This window comes from Euprymna scolopes, chromosome 23 (assembly GCF_053919585.1).
Source record: "Euprymna scolopes isolate OS-2025 chromosome 23, ASM5391958v1, whole genome shotgun sequence".
Classification (NCBI taxonomy): domain Eukaryota; kingdom Metazoa; phylum Mollusca; class Cephalopoda; order Sepiida; family Sepiolidae; genus Euprymna; species Euprymna scolopes.
Genome location: NC_136504.1, coordinates 20,786,638 through 20,809,046, shown reverse-complemented (window position 1 = coordinate 20,809,046; position 22,409 = coordinate 20,786,638).

The window sequence follows — 22,409 nt, the reverse complement described above, 5'->3', positions numbered from 1 at the left end:
AACGAATCTATCGAAATTCATGAGTAAAATTAAAGTTGAATAATGTTGGTGCGTGTGACACAACGGGATACTTTTTGGAAGCTTTTTCCATAGATTTCCGGCCATGTTCGAATTCATAATACCAGCGTTTTACAATGGTATATTATGAGGAATCATTCTCATAGGTTTATTTTATTTCATCAAATATTTGGTATATGTGGTGTGCATCCTTTCAAATACAAAACCCGGATCACTGCGCGACACCCAACAGGCTCCATTTTACAGCTGACTCAGTTCAAACACCTGTAAATGAGAAACCACCATTACTTCAGTGCTGTAATTTTTCATATAACATATAGAGATATAAGTCATTACACAGGCAACACTCCAGCTAGATCGGAGATCTAGAAGTGGGTCAGTGGCATAACTTTTTGAATGCCTTTCCTGAACAAATGAGGCATTTTCATTACAATAAAAGTATAGTATCTGTTTTGTCTCAAGGAGCAATCCTATAAAGACATTGCAAACTCCTTTATTTTAAATGAAATGGATTTATTGCCTATCGATTGATTATTTGTGTTGGGATGTTGATGCGGGTATTTTCCTTCAAGTCCAGAGTGCTTCATGTTTAACTTTGCATTCATAAGAAGACAAGAAAATACGGATAAATAAAATGATAACAGAATAATTCATGAATCTATATCTATTATATACAAGGAACTTTGTCTGCGTGTCTGTGTTTCTGTATGCCTGTGTGTCTGTATCTGTCTATGTATCTGTGTCTGTCTGTGTGTCTATGGCTGTGAGATCTTTCCTATGAACTCGATACGGCTTGGTCGATTTTTATGAAATTTCCCACAAAGGTACTTTATGTGCTTGGCAGTGTTCTTAGATAGGTTTATGTCGGAATATATGAGATAAGAACCAATAATCGAAATAATCTAATGAAAGAAGATACAAGCTATTTTGACCAAAGCTAACATCTTACACAGCCTAACATCACAAGTGCATTCGAGAAGTTTTTTTACCACACAAGTCAAAAGGACCAACATATAAAATCAGCAGCGGGTTCTTTGATACGACAGGGGCACATTCGAAATGGATGTTTCTGTTTAAAACACAATTTCACAATGATATTTGACTTTTTTATTTTAAACTTAAATTCAACCCATTATCACCGCCTAATCAGTATAAAAAAGCATATACAATCAAGAGTGGGTTCTTTGATATGACAGGGATGCGTTCGAAATGAATGTTTCTGTTTAGAGCACAATTGAAGCATCATAGCTGACTTCTGCATTTTGAACTTTAATCCAAGCCACTATATATAAAAATTATTTTATAAAATCAACAGTAGGTTCTCTACAGTGCAATGCACATTACATTATATTTGGAATTTAGTCTCTGCGATATGCATGTGAAATTTCCTCCCAGTGCACCACGATGAGTCTTCAACTAAAGCAGGCAATCCACTTGATTGAAAGATGGGTTATTTCATCGTTTTTGATGACAATAAAAATATGGGTATGTGAAACATTCGTTGATCATCATCCAATCTTGGGCAATGTCGGGTCACCCTGCTAGTAAGTTAACAAAAGGGCACCTAGTCAGGATAATAAAGGTTTGGATGATGAAGTTCAGTTAATAAATTTCTCTTTCCAACTTTGAGCAAAGAAAAGACTCAAATGAAAATGTTTATTGGCGTTTCAAGCTCTTAAAATAAACGTTTCTTTCTTTTGTGTCGTCTTCGTTACCGGCGTTCACAGTTTTTTTTTTGCGTTCCAACCTGGTCGAGCGTAGAAATCGCTAAGCATAATTTCATAGTTTAATTCTTTTATTGTTCTTCCGAATTAAGAAACCCTGTGTTGACCAAGTTACTACTTGTTCACTTAACGGTACACAATCGCCCCACCTCAACTAAGGATATGTCTCGCCCAAGACGATACATGTCGGTCAGGCGGAAATATGACTGGAAATAGAAAACCAGAGATCCCCTTACACATCATTTGACATCATAGCCACACGAGAACCGTCCTCCCACTGAGTTTTGCAAAATGTGTAGGTGATCGGGACAATTGGACAATTGAAGACTGAGTGACATGGATTTGCGTTTAGCTTGAAATCCACGATATGATAAATATTTATTTTTATACTTCTCCTTGTCGATAAACATCAGTTAAATTAAGGTCGAGTTTTACAAATTCATTTTGGGTTCTCATGTGGTTGTTGTGTCCCTATTTCTACTTTCGTTTGTTCTCGATCATAAGCCTCAATTCCGAATTTTTAGCAGTGGATCGGCATCAATGGAGTTTTTTTTTTGTATCAAAACGGTCATTATCTATGCTTTTTTTTATAATATTTAAATTTATTTCGAACACATATAAATAAATAAATAAAATTGAATTAAAACAAAAATCATTTTTCTTATTTCGAATTATTTAATCAAGTAAAAATACTTATTTTTTTTACTTGATTACTTAATTCAAAAAGTTATTCTAGCAAATTGGAAGATTCTCATGGACTTTTGCATGGAATTCTCAGTTGGTTAAATAATTTAACATAATGAAAAAATGAGTAACATTGTATTTTCAACTTAAACTTATTTTCTTATTTCGATTTTATTGTGCAATAGTTTATATCAGTATGCAATAGGTTCAACTAAAAAAAAAAGAAACATTATACGCTTTGGTGTACTGCACAATCACGTTGACACACCGGTTCTCGCCGATCACCGAAGTTAAGCAACGTTGAGCCTGGCCAGTACCAGATGGTTGACCATTTTGGGAAGGCTAGGCACTGTATGTACCTTCTGGGAAGATTGGGCGTGTGGCCAGCACCCTCATCCTATAAAAAAAAAAACTCCTCGCTACAAAAACATCTACAAAAAGTTGTAGATGGCCTATGCCCCTCCAAAGGCTCAAAGGCTATGGATGGATGGATAAAAAAAGGGCTATGGATGGATGGATACGTTTTGGTAAAAAAAAATCCATTGACGCCGGCGCACTGCTACGATTTCGAAATGGGGCATATGAACCAGAAAAAAAAAAAAAAACGAAAGTAGAAACAGAGAGATCACAACTACACGAAAACCTTATTTTGTTGAATATTTTTTTTTAAATATCAAAACATTCGGCATTTTTATGTATAACTTTCCCCTAATTCTAACTGTTGCTTCAATTAATTGCTTGTTTGTTTTCGTATTGCATTTATTACGAAATAACGTATGGGCGTTCTTTTAAAGGATGATTTATGTATTCAAAATCAGAAATGGTAACTCTAATTATATCCCAGAGTATAAAAGTGTGTGTGTGGGGGGGGTAGCATTGTACATCTAAATATTAGAATGTTATTTTTTGTTTGTTTCCGAATTCGACATTGGTTTTGCCACGAAATAACGCATAGAATTTTTTTCTATAGCATAGTGCTTTTGTTTATTCAAAATCGGAAATGATGACGCTAATTATAATCCAGGGTGTGTGTGGGGGAGGATGAGTATTGTGCATCTAAATATTGAGCGTCGATGCAGAAATGTGAACCATCCCACATCCTGTTTTAGAACCACTGTTGTTTATTGTCATTTTACTATTTCAGCTAATATGGTTGTAATATTCTAAAAACAATAAAATCATCCCATTCATAAAATTGCAATTGTTTTATTCCATTCATAAAATTGGAATTTATTTGGATCTAAAAATATCGGCATCCCAACATTGATCGCATTACAAAAAATCAAAGTAACGCTTACAAGAGTGACTCGCTAACGCGTAAACAGAGGGAAATACGTAAGTTAGACCAGTGAGTCAGACATGATAATACGATTAAATGATTAATTCAGCTCGTATGAATTTTGATAATGGTCACATGAGTACATGTCAGGATAACCAAAATCTGTAAAATAGAACGGTTCTCAGCATTGAACGAAAAATGGGTGACATAGAAGGGGGAAGGACCACCTCCGTAGACAAAGCTGTCGAATGATGAGGATACGACGTAACCTCACGTTTCCGTGGAAGAGAAACAACGATTTTCAAGCCAGTCCTTCTGTTGGAAGCATGCGAACAAGACGTGTCCAATAATGTAAAAATAATCAAAGTTGAATGTTACCGATATCTGCCCGTATGTGCATTTCGTTAGATAGAAAGCAAGTTTAAGAAGTAACGCATTAGTGATCAGTCTCTCTCTTTTAACTTCATTCTCTCCAAGAAAACCTTCTGAGCGTCTTCCGGTATGAGAAGTTTTATTTGTCTAGGTTTAATAGACGATACAATCGACAACGCCACTTATGAAATATGAAGAAAAGAAACAACACTGAGGAAGAGAAATAATAAAAAAAGAGCAGCACGTATCAGGACGTTTATTTTACTTGGTTCCTTGATCGCTTTTTGGATGAAAACGTAACACAAAGAATGTGCATAGCAACATATATAATATATTCAATGACATTGGGACTTTCAAATGCCAAGCCGAAAAGAATATGACCATGAAAAGTTGGAGATAGAGAAGGCCACCATTCGTGGAGTATTGTTACCTCATATGGGCTGGTGAATCTACCACTAGTCTGTCCCTCTTGAATAGGGTTCAAAAAAGAGTTTCCAACTAAGCTTCAACTTCAGTCTCATTACCGCAATGTTGCATCTCTGTGCCTGTTTTACAAATATTTTAATCAAATGTTCTGATGAACTTGTTGCACTTGTGCCCTTTCGACGTACATACTCCGACAAACCCGCTTAGCAACAAAATTTCACCTTTTCACTGTTGAGGTCCCGAAATGCCAGAAAGCTTTCTATTCTAATATTTTTTTTCCTCGAACAGCAAGACTTTGGAATTCCTTTCATACTATCTGCTTCCTTGACTGTACTGATATGCGGAAGTTTAAATAAAACAGACACCTATATCTTGTTAATCTTTCCTACGCATGGTCCCAAATAGAAGCCCATTACACCCAAGTCGCGATATGCCTTGTTAGGGATGAACAAAAAAAGTTCAGCCATGCTATTAAGTCGTATAACAACGAATATATATATATATATATATATATATATATATATATATATATATATATATATATATATGTGTGTGTGTGTGTGTGTGTGTGTGTGTGTGTGTGTGTGTATCTGAAGTTAAGCCATGATACGGGCGGTCAGTACCAGATTGGGGACCATTTGGAAAGTCTACGCGCTGTATGTACCGCGCCGAGTCACAATTCTCAGGATGGTATCTGGAAGCGCATTAAATCACCGAGAGACATGCACCCCTAGTATTAGTTAAGACATGCAGAAGGAGAAGATAACTCTGATGACATCAGAAGCAGGACGTTGGATGGCCGTAGAAAAGGATGAATCTCTAGCAGATCAACCGTTCTATGGTATTAAGAGTTACGACTGCGGCTATGTGGATAATCTGACTACAGAGGGAAGGTGCAAAAAAGCAAGCCAGATGCCACTGGGCTGGGGAAGGTAATGGCAACACACCTCATGTATTCTGCCAAGTTCAAAATCATATGATATCTTCAGAAGAATCGGGCCAATTGGAGAACACTAACATAATTTCAGCTAAGGCATAAACATGCTACGATACAAGAAGATATATATATATATATATATATATATATATATATATATATATATATATACATACATACATACATATATATATATATTCAAATATAATTATTCATATATAATAATCATTATTAAACATGCTCATATATATATATATCTATATATATGTATACATAGATACATATATATATGTATGTATATATATATATATATATGTATATATATGAGTATGTTTAATAATAATTATTATATATGGATAATTATTATTAAACATACCTCATATATATATATATATGTGTGTGTGCGTGTGTGTGTATGTATATATATATGTATGTATATATATATATATATATATGTATATATATATATGAGTATGTTTAATAAATCAATCATCAATCAATCATGTTTAATAATAATTATTATATATGGATAATTATATTTGAATATATATATATACATATATATATATATATATATATATATATATATATATATATATATATATATATTCAAATATAATTATCCATATATAATAATTATTATATATGGATAATTATATTTGAATATATATATATATATATATATATATATATATATATATATATATATATATATATATATATATATTCAAATATAATTATCCATATATAATAATTATTATTAAGCGTACCTGGAAAATCCGTACCCGGAAAACTCGTACCCGGAAATCTCCCCCTCCCCATTTTTAGCTAGGTAGGATTATTGAATGAATATCGATTGAAAGCACATTTTATTACCGTTCTTGAGGGAGATATTGTTTTTAAAAGAGACTATACACCCCATAATATTTAAAAAAAAAATATTTTTGACTCATGCTTTAAAAAATAAACTTAATCACGAGTCAAGACAAGAAAAATGAAACCAAATATTTTAAAAAATACTTTTAACGCGTTTTGTGTCATTACGATACAAAAATAAAAGAAAGAAAACTCGTATTATTAAAGAAAGCAATTATTTTATTTAGAAGAATTAATTCAGTTTAAATAATTTTTACTAAACAACAAAAAAGAAAACACGGTCTTATGTAATTTTTGTACCGCGCTGAAATGATAACATTATTATTTCGAAAGCCATTCTTAACATAGTGAGAGCAGGGTATCGTTTAAAAGTAATTTCGGCGGCACTTATGCAGTATGCAGACGGTGGCTATTATTAGAGGGCGATAACTCCAATTTCTTTTTTGTCAAATAAGGCGGAAAATAAGTAACAAACAAGTTTTTTTTTCCGAACAGAAAAATATTCGAAAACAAAAACATTTATTGTATCAAAATGTATAAACATATTGTAAAAACATTTATTTAAAAGTCTGCGTAAAGAAATATAATTAAATAAAACAATTTTGTAATGAAAATAACATTAGATTTTTATAAAGTAAAATAGCTTTTTTTTTCGAACAAATAAATAATTAAATGAAACATTTTCGGATTAAAGCAACTTTGAAGGGCCAAAAAAATAATTTAATTTTTTTTTTTTCAGCAAGCCAAATCAATTTAATAATTATTTTTTTTATAATAAAAATAAAATTTTCACTTCATTCTTAGAGAGAAGGCACTGAATAGTTAACAAAAGCCACACCCTCTTCATGTTAAAAATGTTTTTCTAAATAGTAACATTGTTATTTAGAAGTTCGTTCGTAAAAATGGAAGGGGGCCTTGTTAAATATTTTGTTCTTACATCTGCTGTTTGTGGTACACTAACAACGAAGTGATACAATCTGATCTGGTTTTGTTTTAACTTAAAATAAATCTTTTGTTGTCTTACAATTTTCAATCAATTACAAGGAAAACATCACAGAAAAAAAATATACCCAGAAATTAGCGGAGTTTATGTAATAATTTAGAAATTTATATAAAAAAAAACAACAAATCACGAATTAAATATTTATAAATTTTAAAGAATCGGGAATGGTATCGGAATCATAAATTTAGAATGGAATCAGTAATTGTATCGGAATCGGGAAAATTTTTGGAATCGTCCCATCACTAATTTATATATATATATATATATATATATATATATATATATATATATATATATATATATATATATATATATATATATACTAGCATTTCAGCCCGGCGTTGCCCGGGTGTTTGGATGTGTATGCTGAGCAAAAAAAAAAAAAGAGTAAATTTTTTTTTTAATTTGACCCCTATTATGACCCCTTAAAATTTATAGTTTCGGGCTCAAATCACTTTATTAAGTTAGATCCAGGTTCAAGGAACCTATATCTAAAATTTCAAGTGTCTAGACCCAAAATTCTCGGAGGAGTTTGGTAGAGTTCTTAAAGGTCAAATCGTTGAAATTTGACCCCTTAACAGCCAAATTTCTGGCTGACACCCGTCACATAGATTTTCCCAAATCTCAGTACCCGGTATTTCAAATTTCGAGTCTATAGACTAAAAATTGACAGAGTTATTTCGTAGGGAAATGTACACAGACAGACAGACAGACAGACAGACAGACACGTTCACTTTTATAGATATATATATAGATAGATAGATAGATAGATAGATAGATAGATAGATAGACAGATAGATGAAACAAAAATATATACGTATACATAAATATATATGGAAACGATTTGGGGTTTATTGTAAGCTTTTTCTGCAAAGATTCCGCAAGTATAAATCATGTAGAATATCTGCATGAATATAATTACCCGTAATAGTTAACTAAAGGTGATCACCCTATAAGAAAACCGAAAAAACTAATAGGGAATTAATTAAAAATGAATGTTTAAAATAATATGCAAATTAGTTAGATTTTTTGCTAATGAATGCAATTTGATAACTCATATATAAGAAAATTGTATGTTCTTTAAATAAAAAGAAAAATAGGGTGTTTAATATGAATATCACTACACACTAAAGGAATACGGAATTATAGGTGTATAGATATATATATTATATATATAAGCATGATCCACTATATATATATGTATATGGTCTTTGCTGAAAGAAAGTGAAATACTCATCTATTCAAAAGAATTACATAACAATGTGTAATATGCAAATGGATTTCTGTCCTGCGGTTGCTGTTCTTTTCAAACGATATCAGCTGGCCCCAAAACTTTTCTTTTTCTATTTCATTTTGTTCATAGATTTTTTTATTATAAGAAATGTTCATGTGAAAATAGGTACACGGAAGTATGATCAGAATTAGTGTGAAACCATGACAAACACACACAAAAAAAGAAGGAAAGTCTCACACCTGACTCGCTGGTATTGACAAATCTATTTATAGCCTAACAACACACACGTGATGTTGAAAGGTGCTTTGTTCGGGTAGTTATAAATAATTTACAGCTGTGCCAAACCTAAAATAGATTCATTTTTCTTTTTTAAACAACAGTTATTTATAATAAACTGTCCATCTCCCTCTCTCTCTCTCTCTATCTCTCTCTCTCTCTCTCTCTCTCTATATATATATATATATATATATGTGTGTGTGTGTGTGTGTGTGTGTGTGTGTGTGTGTGTTTGGAGTCTAAAAATGTCACTTTACCTACCACCCCTTCCTTATAAATTTAATGTATAAAACATTAAATTTATAAAAAAAATATATTTCCCCCAATTGTCCTTTCTGAGAACCAGGCGCTTTCAGTAGTTCACATACTTTATTACGTCACCTAACGAGGACTTTTTGTTCTTAGCGACCAATTGTCTGAAACATTAGCATGTCCAGTGTAGCGACTATGTAATATTTGTGGTGCCCGGAAAACTTGTCCCCGGAAAACTCGTCTCCAGAAAACACGTACCCGGAAAACTCGTACCCGTAAAACTCGTACCCGGAAAACTTGTACCCGAAAACTCCCCCCCCTTTTTGCTAGGTAGGAAAACTGGTCACTTATTGATAAATATCGATTGAAAACACATTTTATGACCGTTCTTGAAGAAGAAATTGTCTATAAAAGAGAATACACATCTCACATTATTTTTAAAAATTATTTTTATCTTTTGCTTTAAAAAAATAAACTTGATCACGAAGTCAAGATACGAAAAACGAAACAATATGTTTATTTAAAAAAATAATTTAGTTTTAACACTTTTTGTGTTATTACGAAACAAAAATAAAGAAAGAAAGCACGTATTATCAAAGAAAGCAATTATTTTATTTAGAAGAATTAATTCAGTTTAAACAATTCTTGTGTTATTACGAAACAACAAAAAAGAAAACACGGTCTTATGTAATTTTGGTACCGCGCTGAAATAATAACGTTATTATTTCGAAAGCCATTCTTACCATGGGGAGGGGAGGGGTGCATTTAAAAGTCATTGTGAGGGCACTTGCGCAGTATGCAGACGGCGGCTATTGTTAGAGGACGATAACTCCAATTTCTTCTTACGCGGCAAAAAGTGACAAACAAGATTTTTTTCCGAACAGAAAAATATTTGAAACCCAAACATTTATTGTATCAAAATGTATCAATATATAATTGTAAAAACATTTATTTAAAAGTAAAGTATGTTTTTAAATGATTGCTCCCTCAAAGCATTTTCTTTCCGTTTCTTCGTATATATCTCAGACTTTATTTTTACTCGAGCGTGTATTTATTTTCTTTTTTTTTGAATTTTTTTTTTCTTTTGGTAAATTTGATTCATACTTTTATTTCGTGCTTGTTTTATTTGTTTTTATTTAATTCAATTGAATTCTTATTTATTATTTTCTCCACTAAATATTATTTTTTGTGAAATTATTTTTTCGTACATATACAAATAATGCTTTTGCCCCCCCCCCTTATCTGGTCTCAAATAGTACCTTCAATGAGTAATGATTAAATAAAAACACCAGGGTCCACGTTCCCCGTGAAGTACCAAATTTTCTAAATAAAATATTTGTTCCATTATTTGATAATACAAGAAGTGTTTTCTTTTTGTTTGTTTGTTTCGTAATAACGCAAGAGTATTTTTTTTTTTAGAAATATATGGTTTCGTTTTTCGTGTCTTCCGTTCGATTTCGTTTTTCGTGTCTTTCGTTCGGTTTCGTTACATAATCAACAGTATTCACGTTCGGTAGCTTGATTTTTTTACGAGCAGTGATCTTGGACATTACCTAAAAATATACATTATCGGAGGGGGGGAGGTGCTCGTTTTAAAACTATATCTACCTCAGTATTTTCTTTAATTTTCTATTTTTAAGTGGTTATCGAGGCTCCTAAGACGTGATTATCTCATGTCGGACATTCTTAGTACAAAAGTAACACTCTACATTACTTCTTTCTTTTTTTTTTTTTGCTAAATAAACTCTTTAAAATAAGTTGAACCACCAAAAACTTTCAAAGCTAAGTAGAAAGCGATCACTTAAAAAAATTAATTTAATTTTTTTAAAACAACGATGAACAATATCTTCCTCAAGAAAAGTCATAAAATGTGTTTTCAATCGATATTTATTCAATAAGGGACAAGTTTTCCTACCTAGCAAAAGGGGGCGAGTTTTCCGGGGTCGAGTTGTCCGGGTACGAGTTTACCGGGGACGAGTTTTCCTAAATTCAATATTTGTCTCTGTCTCTGTCTCTGTCTCTGTCTGTCTCTCTCTCTCTCTCTCTCTCTCTCTCTCTCTCATATATATATATATATATATATATATATATATATATATATATATATCGGTTAAACCGTCATTTCTTTTTAATTTGACCCCTATTATGACACCTTAACATTTATTGTTTTGGGCTGAAATCAAGTTATTAAGTTAGATGCATGTCCAAGGAACCGATATCTAAAATTTCAAGTGTTTAGACCCAAAAATCTCAGTAACCTATATATCTAATTCGAGTCTGTAGACTAAAAATTGACAGAGTTATTGCGTAGGGAAATGTACACAGACACACAGACAGACAGACACGTTCACTTTTATAGATATACGAGCCATTCAGCCCGGAATTTCCCGGATGTTTGTATGTGTATGTTGAGCAAAAAAAAAATATATATGGTAGTAGGAAGCAGGCTCGAACCCGGGAAGGAGAAAAGAACGGGGGAAAAAAACCACTGACGTCTTCGCGGTTACGCCCACCGCCAAACCTGAAGTGACTTATGTTAACATTTAGGCTATAGAATCGAAAGGAGAGGATGGCTTTCAAAAATATCGGCGAAAAAAAAAACGACCCCTCCCCCTGTAGAAAAGTGCCCAGTTGAAGGTGAAGATATTAATTTTTTTAGCCAATTTTTCGATATTTGTCGTATGAAAGGTCGTTCTTCAAAACTTGGTAAAATCCGTTGCCTCTGTCGAAAGTTTTAGGCAGACATGCAAACATACATACATACATACATACATACATACATACATGCATATATATATATATATATATATATATTGGTAACTGAAAATTTTCGACCCAAAGTGATTAAAAGGCTTGCCTAATCTCTGAATACCATTTATGTAAAAGTTCAAATGTTTAGACCAGAAATTGTCTGAGTAATTTGGAAGAGACCGCAGAGGTCAATTTTTTTTTTTTAACTTTGACCCCTATTATGACCCCTTTAAAATTTATTGTTTTGGGCTCAAATCAAGTTATTAAGTAAGATCCGTGCCCAAGGAACCGATATCTAAAATTTCAAGTGTTTAGACCCCAAATTGTCGGAGGAGTTTAGAAGAGTTCTCAAAGGTCAAATCGTTGAACTTTGACCCCTTAACAGCCAAATATCTGGCCGAAAACCGATCACATAGATTTTCCCAAATCTTAGTTCCCTGTATATAAAATTTAAAGTCTGTAGACTTAAAATTGACAGAATTATTGCGTAAACACAGACACAGACACAGACACAGACACACACACAGACACACACACACACACACACACACACACACACACACACACACACACACACACATGTTCCCTTATATATATATATAGCATTTCAGCCCGTGTCTGGATGTGTCTGTTTAGCAAACAAAAAAAAAATGGTAGTAGGAAGGCAGGCCTGAACTTGGACGGCGAAGGAGGAAAAGAACGGGTGAGAAAAACTGACGTCTATGCTGTAACGACCACCGCCAAACCGGAAGTGACATTTTTTAAAATTAAAGCTAGACAATAGCAAGGAGAGGATAACTTTAAAAAATGTCGGTGAAAAAAGTGACCACCCCTCCTGTAGAAAAGTGCCAAGTTGAAGGTGAAGATATTAATGTTTTAAGCCAATTTTTCGATATTTGTCGTATGAAAGGTCGAACTTTCAAACGAGTCTGATCTTGATAAAATCTGTCGCCTCTGTCGAAAGTTTAAGGCAGACATGCAAACATACATACATACATATATACATACATACATGTATATATTGGCAACTAAAACCTTTTCGACCCAAACCGATGAAAACGCTTGCCCTATTTCTGAATACCCTTTATGTAAAATTTAAAATGTTTAGACCAGAAATTTTCTGAGTAATTTGGTAGATACCGCAGAGATCCATGTCCAAGGAACCTATATCTAAAATTTCAAGTATTTAGACCCAACATTGTCGGAGGAGTTTGGTAGAGTTCTCAAAAGTCAAATCGTTGAACTATGACCTCTTAACAGCCAAATGCCTGGCCGAAAACGGATCACAAAGATTTTCCCAAATCTCAGTACCTGTATATCAAATTTCGAGTCTTTAGACTTAAAATTGACAAAGTTATTGCGAAGGGAAATGTACACAGACACACAGACATACATCCAGACATACATACAGACTGACAGACAGAAAGACAGACAGGAGGTGTATGCTGAGCAAAAAAAAAAAAAAAAGAGCGGCCAGTTTTTTTATAAAACTTTGACCCCTATTATGACTCCTTAACATTTATTATTTTGGGCTCAAATCAAGTTATTAAGTTAGATCCATGTCCAAGGAACCTATAGCTAAAATTGCAAGTGTTTAGACCCAAAATTATCGGAGGAGGTTGGTAGAATTCTCAAAAGTCAAATCGTTGGACTTTGACCCCTTAACAGCCAAATTTCTGGCCGAAAACAGATCACATAGATTTTCCCAAATCTCAGTACTCTGTATATCACACACACACACACACACACACACACACACACACACACACACACACACACACACACACACACAGACAGACACGTTCACTTTACATATATATATATATATGTGTGTGTGTGTGTGTGTGTATGTATGTATGTATGTATGTATGTATATATATATATATTCTATGAATACTTTTATTTGTAAAGTAGGTTTGTACAACGAAGAGTAAAATAGAATTTCTTTGATAAAAATAGTAACAATCTGTTGTGCTGTGTGTTTTATTTTTAACGATTACTCATTTCTACTTGGTCGGTTCGATATTCGGTTTTATTCAATTATTTAGCTATTTTTTAGTCACCTATCATGTTGAATGACTCGCTTTGTGTGAACTTTATAGCTTCATTGCTTCATTACCCTATGTATGAACAGTTTATATAATAATAATAATAATAATAATAATAATAATAATAATAATAATAATACATTTTTTTTATTACATTTTCACCTCAAACAAGGCACATTGCCACTTTGGTGTAGGGGGCTACTATCAGGGGCAACAACTACTGGGGTACTATGTAGGGATTTGGGCAGCAAGATGTCGGTTCACGTTACACTTGAACTTCTGCACGTCAGTACTGTTGGGGAAGCAGGGACCTGGAATGGAATTCCAGAGTCTAGCGGTTCTGGGGAAGAAACTATTGGAGTAAAAAGATCTTTTACATCTAGGGATCTCTACAGTGTGGGATGGGATTTAGCAGCCTGTCGGGTTTGTCGAGGGTGCTCACGTCGTGGGGGCACAAGTGATTGCAGTTCGTCAGAGCATTCATCACTAAAATGCTTGTAGAAAAGGAAGAGGGGTGCAACATTTCGTCGATGGGACAGAGGCTGAAGCTTAGATGCCAGTTCAGGGCCTATCAGGTTTGCGACTCTCTTTTGAACCTTTTCAAGGAGCGAGTGACTAGTAGCAAATGCACCAGCCCAGATGTGACAGTAATAATCCATACATGGGCGAATGGTGGCCTTATAGAGGTACAGGATACTTTTGGGTGTTAGTAGTTTTCTAGCACGGTAGAGAGAGCCCACCTTTCTTGCAGCGGCCCTAGCAATGCCTTCAATGTAATTGTTCCAACTCATGTTTCCTGTGAACGTTAGGCCAAGGAGTTTGAAAGATGTACTCTCAGATAAAGAGTCGTTGGCCATTGCTATAGGTGGTAGAGAGGGTTTCTCTCATTGAACGCGACCAACCACTTTTGTCCCCATTCCACCACAGATTGGAGGTCTTGTTTCTGCCATTTCTTTAGAAATGTGTTCATTCGTCTTCCTGTCGTGCCTGCTATAGAGTGTAGTGTCATCAGCATATATACCCATCTCAGAGGCAATTTTGTCGGGGAGGTCATTTATGAATATCAGGAACAATAGAGGTCCAAGGATAGAACCCTGGGGCACCCCCGCATTTATATCATATTGTTTAGATGTACGACCGTCGAGGACAACCTGGATTTTTCTCTTATCTAAGAAGGATCGAATTATGTTAAGTATTCTATCAGTGATACCGTATGATTTAATTTTTCTGAGGAGACCCTCATGCCATACCCTGTCAAAAGCCTTAGATATATCTAATAATAATAATAATAATAATAATAATAATAATAATAATAATAATAATAATAATAATAATAATAGCCCTTGAATGTGGAAACTAACACACAGGAGCAGCAAGCGCGGGCCAGTCAAACTGCTGCAAAGGCAAAACATGAAACACTACATGGAACCAAGAACACTGAAGCCGCATATCTATAAGTTTTCTAACCCCATCCCAACCCCCACCCTCTCATTTCCACGCCACTGCTCTCCCTGCTAAAAAAAAAAAAAAAAAAAAAAAGAGTGAGACCAAGTAGAGTCAAGGAGGAAGGAAAGGCCGAGCAACTGACCAGGCCTCCACCGGATAAGTGCGAAGAAAACTGGACCCTTGGGAGGCTTATAGTCATTCTAATTTCAGTGAAGACCAATAGCCGCTGCCAACGCGAAATCAATGGTAAGCAACTGTTCGATGATGCGAATTAATTTGCGAATGTTATCGAAAGAGGTGGAAAGTGCTGGAAACCCGGGGAGACTTGTTGTTACTCAGCTACCAGGAAATACCACAGGTTGTTTTCAAGAAAAGATCTTTTATGACCTGTGTGTAAGCTCCTTGTGAGCCAATAATGATCGAAAGACATGAAGAGTATTGGGGAAAATTGTCACTTAGATTCCAGACTCCAATGCAAGTTGTTTTCAAAGAAAAATGATAACTGAAAGGGGCTGGTAATGCTTGAAATCAGAATAGAATCGGAAATGTCACCTATTAACAATCACGTAAAATGACTCGTGTGAAAATTCCTGGTGAGTTGTTGTTGTTGTTGTTGTTGTTAATAATAATAATAATAATAATAATAATAATAATGATAATGATAATGATAATGATAATGATAATAACAATATTGATAATAATAATAATAATAATAATAATAATAATAATAATAATAATAATAAAAAAAAAATGGCGAATTTAATTTAGTAAACAATGATTTGATGAATAATTTGCTTGTTCGAGTAAATCGACAAAAATTAATCAAGGATTGGTCGCAACTTGGGAAGGACAAAATACATGAAAAAGGAAAGAAATGAAGAAGGACAAATAAAAGAAAGATAAAGAATATGTGAAAATAAACGAACGAAATGATAGAAAAACTAGTAAAAAAAAGCAAAAGAAAAATGAAAGGCGAAAGAACAACAAAACCAATGAGATGAAGAAAGAAGGAAAATAGGGAGAAAAGGCGGAAATAACACCGAAAGAAACAAAGAAGGGAAGTATGAAAAAGAAAGGAAAACGGCGAAAAGAAAACTGATTACAGGAAGAAAAAGAGCCGAAGTGTAAAAAAGAAGAAAATAAAACAGAAAATAAATGCGGGAATGAAAAGAAAAAGAAAAAAAGTTTAAATCCAAAGAGAGTGCAAAGTGGAATGGAATTACAAAACAAACAGGAAACAAGTGTTAAAAATACAAAAAGAAAGAAAATAAAATGAGAAAGAATGAAAATAGGAAGTGAATAAAGAAAAAAGAAAGAAAAGAACTAACGTAAATAGGGAAATTCAACTAAATAAAACGAAAGGTAATATGGTAACACATCAAAGGCTGTAAATGACCAAGTTCTCTCTGATTCCCTCTCCTCTGATATTGAACACGTGGTACAATAGGGAAGAGGTGGCTGGTTAATTTTAATACATCTAAGATTCTATCTTTCCATCATAAACGCTCTGATCTCCGTCAGGCATCAATGGAAATGTATGGCTTTCGTCATGGTGAGGCTCCATGTTTTGATAAGCTTCCGTGTATGACTTTACTCCTGAATCTAAAATCTATTGCCAAAATCGCTGGAAAAATGATGGGGTCCTTCTACCGCTCCAGTAGATATCTATCTGCTCATGCTATTTTTTGCCTATATAAAAGCCAGGTACGTCAAAGGACGGAGTACTGTTGCCACAACTGGGCAGGAGCGGCTAGAAAGATTTTATCCTTCCTTTACAGACTTCAAAATAGACTTCATAGCATAGTAGGGATGCCATTTTCTGTTCCCTGCAACCTCTTTACACAGAAGAGACGTGGCGAGCCTGTCTCTGCTCTATCCTTATTTTCATTGCAAGTGCTCGTCTGAGCTCCAATTTATGCCCCCTCGCTAACAAGAAAAACACTCATCTAGTTAAAACCACTATCAATAATTGCCCCCCCCACTCTTTATCTGTGCCTAAACCTAAACGTAGGTTCCATGAGCAATGTTCTTTCTTAGAACTGCACGCCTATGGAACTCTACTCTGTTTTCCTGCTTTCAAGTTGACTACAATTTGGTCGTTTTCAAGTCCAACGTAAACAAATTCTTTATAAGCCTTTCCCCTTAAGTGATCCAATTTACCAAATTTCCACTACTAACGATTACTACAATATTGTCTCATTGACTATCGTACACTCATTAGCTCTTATCCTCGAGTAGTCTCCGGGTTTGATAAGTGGTGACTTCTATGTAAAAATAAATAAATAAAACGACAGGACTTAAAAGAAGGAAAACCAACGTTGTTCATCGGTATACCGTTCAATTAGCGGTACATATTATTGATGAATCTTTTAAAAATTATTTATTTATTTATTTAAAAAAAAAACCCGTTCAAACAAATATAAAAGATCCACATATTCAACATAAATACTAAAAGTTTCATTCCGTAAAAAAGGCTTCGTAGATAAACTTGGTATCATTGGATCGAGGTAATTTGTGAATAGAAGAGCAACATTTCAAGGAATCAGAAATACAGTAAGTCGAATAAGATTTGAAAAAAAGGGAGCGAGCAGAGAATGAAATAACGTAGAAATAGAAAACAGGACAAATTTGGAAAAAAGAAAGAAAGATAGACGTAAAGAAAGAAAAGAAAACACAGAAGGACAAGCGGAAGCGGCTAAAAAAAAGAAGGAAACAAAGCGAAGAAGTAGGATGGGAGTGAGGAAAGTAAATAAGAATACAAATAAAAAAAGAGAGTGGAAGAAAAAAAAGAAAAAATGTACTGAAAAGAAAGAAACGAACGCAAAGAGCACAAAAAGGGAGGGGGGGGAGAAATAAATCGTAAATGCGACATGACACACCCAGATCAATCAGAAGATGAAAGGAACTTCGATTCGTGTTTGTTTTAATAATTCATTTAAGGAAAATAGTTGGAATGCGACACACACACACACACACACACACACACACACACACACACACACACACACATGAGTGTTTCTCTTATGAAGGAAGGAAACTTAAAAATTGAATTTCAAGTGAAACAAATGGTTACTACGTAAATTTCATGTCGCATATAGTAACATATTCAAAATTTACGAAAAGCGATAAGGTAGAACAATAATTATTAATGAAAAACAGTTTTCGATAAAAGGTTAGATGAGACCAGTAAATTTGCTCGGCATTTTGAATTACGTTCGGCAACAAAACTTATTTATCTCCCCTGTCAACTTATCACCTTCTGAGTAAGCATGATTTCCCTTGATTTCACAAATTTCTTTTTCCATTAATAATTATTTTTCTGTCTCATCGTTTTTTGTAATTTTTGGTGATGTTAATATTTGCGCCATGACAATTATGTAGGTATTATTCGAAATTCAATATAGAAGCACCAAAAAATGTTATCTCATCTTCGTGTTTCATTTTTCTTCATTTTTTTTCTTTCTTACATTTTTCATTTCTTTTTCTTTCTTTCGTTCAACTTTTTGTTCTCGTTCTTTTTTTTTTTCTTTTGGTTTGCTTATGTGAATTTTTGTTCTTTTCTTTGATTTAATCATTCCTCTCATTTAATTTTTTCGCCCCAAGCAAGACAGATTGCCGCTTGGATGTAAGGAGATACTATTTGGGGTCATGTCTACAGGGGGACTATATGGGGAGTTCATCATACATGTTAGTACAACCAAGGCAGCAAGAGACCCAGAGGATTTCCAAAGTATAGCAGTTCAAGGGAAGAAAGTATTAGAGTAGAAGGTATCTTGAAAGCGCAACAGTGAAGGAGTGAGATTTTGCTGCTTGTCGGCTTAATCGGGGGTATTTATGTCGTGGGGGACACAGGTGCTATGAATTCGTCAGAACACATTCTATTACAGTAATTCTAAAACAAGCACAGAAATGCAATATGGCGGCGACGGGGTTGGAACTTGGTTGATAGTGCGTGACTGATTAGATTTTTTGAGCCCGGTCTAAGAGAGAGAGAGAGAGAGAGAGAGAGAGAGAGAGAGAGAGAGAGAGAGAGAGAGAGAGAGAGAGATTAGTGATAAATGCACCAACCTCAGATGTGATAACGATACTACATACATGGGCGAATGGTGACTTTGTAGAGATAAGGATACTTACTGGCAGGTGTGTGTAGTTTTCTAACAAGGTAGAGGGAGTCCACCTCTTTTGCAGCAACCTTGGCAATGTCTTCAATGTATTTCAATATTTACTGGTTCTTTTTCACTGCAAACAAGGTATAGTGCTGTCTTGACGTAAGGGTTGGGTGGTTGGTGGTTTTAGTTTTACGGCATATCAACCCTTTTCAGGTCATTTAATGCCGAATCCAGTTATTTTGAAGAAAATTTTTTAAAAAGAATATATTTGTTTTTTCAAGTCGGTTTCTATTTAACCCATAATTGGGACTCTAACAAGTACTACCACTCCGGGTCAGAGTGAACCTGGGAGCAATGGCAATAAAAAAACGTGGCTCCACACTCCCCAAAGCCCGCAAGCTGGGGGCCTCACCATCGGATATAGTTTAAGGTCATATTCAGGACCTGACGTAAGAGACTGCTAATAATTGGGATCAAATTTACAGGTATACTATGTAAGGAGTTGAACAGCGAGATGTCTTTTCACATTACACTTGAACTTCTGTATGTCAGTACGGTCAGGGAAGTACAGACCCGTGAGGGAATTATAAAGTTTAGCAGTTTGGGGGAAGAAACTTTGAGTAGAAGGTTATCTGGCATCTAGGAATCTTTACGATGTAGTGTGGGGTTTTACTGCTTGGCGGGTCAGTCGATGATTTACGTCGAGGGGGGAGGGGTTGACAAAGGCTTGGAGTTCATCGAAGCAGATTTCATTAAAATACTTCTAAAGCAATCACAGAAATGCAACATTTTGGCGATGAGAGAGAGGCTGGGGTCTGGTTGCTAGTGTGGGTCCTATTACATTAGTGACTCTTTTTTTTAAACCTTCTTTAAGTACGAGAGAATAGTGTCAGATACACAAACCCAGGTGGAAAAACAATACTCAATGCATGGGCGAATAGTGGCCTTATAGAGGTACAGAATACTCTAAGGTGTGAGTAGTCCTCTACCACGGTAGAGAGAGTTCATATTATTTGTAAGAACCTTGGCAATGGCTTCAATGTATTTATTCCAATTCTTGTTGCCTGCGAATGTTTAGCCTAGATGTCTGAATAAAGAGTTCTCAGAGATCTTTCTCATGTTTCTTTCCTGCTTCTTTCTTCCTTTCTTTGTTTTCTTTTTTTTTCCTTCCTTTTTTGTTCTTTTGTATCATATTTTCATTTTTTTCTTTTATTCCTGTCTTTCACTTTTCTTTTCTTCTTCGCATCTTTATTTGTGTTTGTTCTTTTTTCTTAGTGGTTTTTTTCTTTCTTTTGTATTATTCTCTCATCTTCTGAATCTATTTATGTCACCATTTCTTTCTCTCCCCGTTCTTTTATTTTTACTATTGTTTTCTTTCTGTTATCATTTTTTCATTCAATAATTATTTTCATTCTCTTTAATGTTGCCGATTTTCGCTTCCATTTTTCACTTCTCTTCCTGAGTATATTTCATTCCCTTATTTTTCGTTATGTTACCCGGATCTTTCTACCATTTTTCTCAATTAATTTCATCCCCCGCCCTTCTCATTTGAAAATGAAGTTTCTTTACACACACACACACACACACACACACACACACACACACACACACACACACACACACACACACACACACACACACATGAGATGTGACAGTTAATATAGACATCGCGATTTTAATGAAGATATTTGCACAAAGAAGATCAGATTTATTTAACACACACACACACACACACACACACACACACACGCGCGCGCACATACACACATATTCCGTTTTTTTTATTCATAATTTAATTAATTATACTTTGTCCTCTTTTCGTTTCGAAAAAAAAAAATCTGCCTTTTTCATCTGTTTTTCATTTAGTTTTCCTGTAAATATTTTTTAATTTACATGATTTACTTTAATTTTAGAGAATGTATTTTCAAGATTTATAGATCTCGCTTCTCTAGTGTCTATTCTTTTTAGTTTTAATTATTTTTTTTTTTCAGTTTTCACTAGGGGTTTGTTTTTATGCCATTGTAACTATATTTTCCTTTTGTTATTTTCATTCTCCATGCTTAGTTTTTTTTTATTATGACATTTTTAATTCTTCGTTCGAATTAATTTTCATTCAATTTGTTTTGGCTTAATTTTCATTCAAAAATGTTTTCATTTATTTCATTATTTATTCATTTGTATTTAAAAACTTTTTTTCTATTTTCATTCACGTAATTACGTTTTCTATTTTTTTATTTGATTTTTTATTTATTTCTTATTTACTTTATGTTTTTTCTTCTTTTTAAGTGTAATTTTCATATTCTCATCTTTAATTCTTTTTCTTTTCTTTTATAATCTGGAATTGTTCATTCATTTTGAAAAGAGTTTCGATTTGTATTAGTCATCGCCATTTTTTCTTTATCGTTCGTCGCTCAACTTCCGCCCGATTACTAACTTTAAACAATTAGTCACAACAGTGCGGAAGTTGACCAACAGAAATAATAAATAATAAAATAACAAGTTCAATTTGTTCACAATACACACGTCGTATGATCTTTGCATTAATTCATCACATAAGTTCTGTACGGATTTTAATTTTCTGACATATAATAATCGGAATATACATAGATATTTATAATGAAAATTATATATTTATATATATATATATATATATATATATATATATATATATATATATATATATATATATATCATTCAACCACGGTAGTGGTTGAATATATGCTTAAGTCCGAAATTGAATGAATCGAGACACATTCAAACCCCCACCACTAATTCCGTTCGCAACCAAATTTCAAACAGGTTATATAGTTGGATAAAACACCTCATTAGCTACATTTTGAAAAAAAAATTTCGAAAATTGGTTCAGTAGAAAAAAGTTACAACAAAATATGTGGGTTCACAAACAGGAGAGTAAGTACATACATAAGTGACTAACGCTTTTTTTTATTTTGCATAACTTTTTTTTGTATATGAA